We start from the raw sequence: 2,479 nt of genomic DNA on the forward strand, positions 1-2,479 counted from the left end.
ATACTATGAGCTCAAGGCATATATTATGTTCTTCCTATTTCTAGGATACACAATATCTTCTTGTGCAATAAATTATCCTTTTATTAAATACACAAGAACCTAAGATATTATATTTTCTCCTGTTCGGCGAAAATCCCAATATCTCTTCTCATGGGTGGAGTTGGTCTCACTAGTACCCAAAGATAAAACTCTTTTCCTAGTTAGGAACCTCCACCACTAATGTAGATTTATCAAGGATAATTTTCACATGGTACATTAAGCAGATTTTCATGACTCAAATAAATAGACCATTTTGTGGATCCTACTTATTAATCATAATGCTCAATCCATGAATAGACACAATTTCACATGTACAAATTTATTAAGAATTTTTCATGAGTTCAAATAACCAAACCACTTTAGTGGTAACTATTTATTACTCACAAAATTCTCAATTTACAAGTGAAGATACATGTAACTCATAAAATTATTTTATGGCAGATTATGGACCACAACTTAAAAGCCATGCCAATAATATAAAACTCATACAAAATATCGTCATATTTCACTTAATTACAACCTCCAACCAGAGAACAAAATTTTTCATCGAAAATCCAAGACTAGCAATCACGCAGGGCATGAAAACATAAACTAAAATTTGAGAAAATTTTTATGCACCAATATGCCTAACACTCCAATCATTAGTTATCCAGGATATCAAACAAAGGATTTCACTTTCTTACAAAATAATTATATCATTACACAATATCAATTATACCTTGTAAGACCTAGTGAATAAAATCCTACACCTCTATTATTGAATTTAATTCAACAACATATCTATTTACTAATACCAATGTGTAAACCTATTATATCACCAGTATTTAATCATGGAGACCATGGGGAGTCACCCCCACCACCATTAAATTAAAAACGAATTAAAATTATTAAAAAATAATTTCTGGAAAATAGAAAAACGTCCAAAACACAGTCCAAACGACCTCAAAACGCCGAAAAACACCATGATTCAGTGCAAAAGCAGTGAGTTTTTCTCACCACGTCATTTCCGATGGACCCACCAAATTTCAGCTCAATCGGAGTCCGTCAAGTCACTGACCTCCGAAAATACCGGCTATTCGGTCAAAATCAAGTTTTGCGTTTTTCTAGGGTTTACCCAAAAAATTCAGATAATCTCAATCAAATATCAATAAAAAAAAAAGCAGATATCTCATGATTACAAGAATAATCCAAAATTTTTGCACAGTTAATTCACAAAACAGCAGTGCAGTTTTTCAGAAAACCACATATACATGTAATTCAAAAATGCACATAAACACGATATTCTTGTTTCATGAAAAACTTAGTTATCTAATTAGATGTGAGTGGGCTCTGATACCAATTGATGGATTAATATATGCAGCGGAAGCAATCCCAGTATCAAAATCACATGTAATCTAGACAACTAGCATAAACGAGATTTCACGGGTTACCTCTTGAAGCGTGAGCAAACTCCTTTATCACGTGAGCCTCCAATTCTACAGCAACTCAATGAATTCTCCACACCTCGCACGATCACGATCTCCGAACGTTCCACGGTCTTCTACTGTGTTACCCAAATAATACCCGAAAATAGTAATTTCGTGTGGGCGAAATTTCTAAGGAAAAGGGGCTGAAATTCGGCCACCATGTGCTCTTCTTTCTAGGTAGAAAACCTTATGTATTTATAGCACAAGTTTTAAGGGTTAAAACCCTTTTCCAAAACCTGTTGGGTTTTCTTCTCCACGAGAAAAAGGATTCCTTTATTTTCTATTATTTAGGCACAGCAGGGACCATAGAATTTAATTAACAAGGCTTCCAATTATGGAATTAATTTATAATTTTTCAAAATTAATATCCACCATAATTAATTACGAATTATTCCACTAAAAATTCGTAATTGCACTCCTTATTCAATTTCGAAATTCATCCATTAAATCTTATTTAACTCCTCATGTTAAGATTCAGATACTAATCAATTAAATTAAATTATTGACGATTTAATTTATTGATTATTTCCTTTAGACTTTCGCTTAACTTATTTCATGTGTCGGATACAAAACTCACCGGCTGGGTTTACACATGAAAACTTATAAGCTTTCATAAAGGTGTATCATCAATCTCTAAACCGAGACATGGATTCCATCAACTAACTATTACTTCGCCAATGTACATTATTATTATCCAATTTACCAGGCATATTAACCCACGAAAGAATCTCGCCTTTTAATAAATCAAAACAATAATAATATACACAGCTAATAATAATTATATCAAGATTAAGAGTATAAGTACATTTAATGGCTAGAGAGTTTATTTATTAAGTCAGTATAAAATACTTATACTGTACTTGGTCCGTTCAATACATACAAAATGTACTAGCACAAGAAGTTGGAATTAAACCATTTACCTAATCAAGATAAATTATATTTAATCTTATGCTACAATCATTCCTGATGGTTTG

This window comes from Nicotiana attenuata, unplaced genomic scaffold (assembly GCF_001879085.1).
Source record: "Nicotiana attenuata strain UT unplaced genomic scaffold, NIATTr2, whole genome shotgun sequence".
NCBI classification, from domain to species: domain Eukaryota; kingdom Viridiplantae; phylum Streptophyta; class Magnoliopsida; order Solanales; family Solanaceae; genus Nicotiana; species Nicotiana attenuata.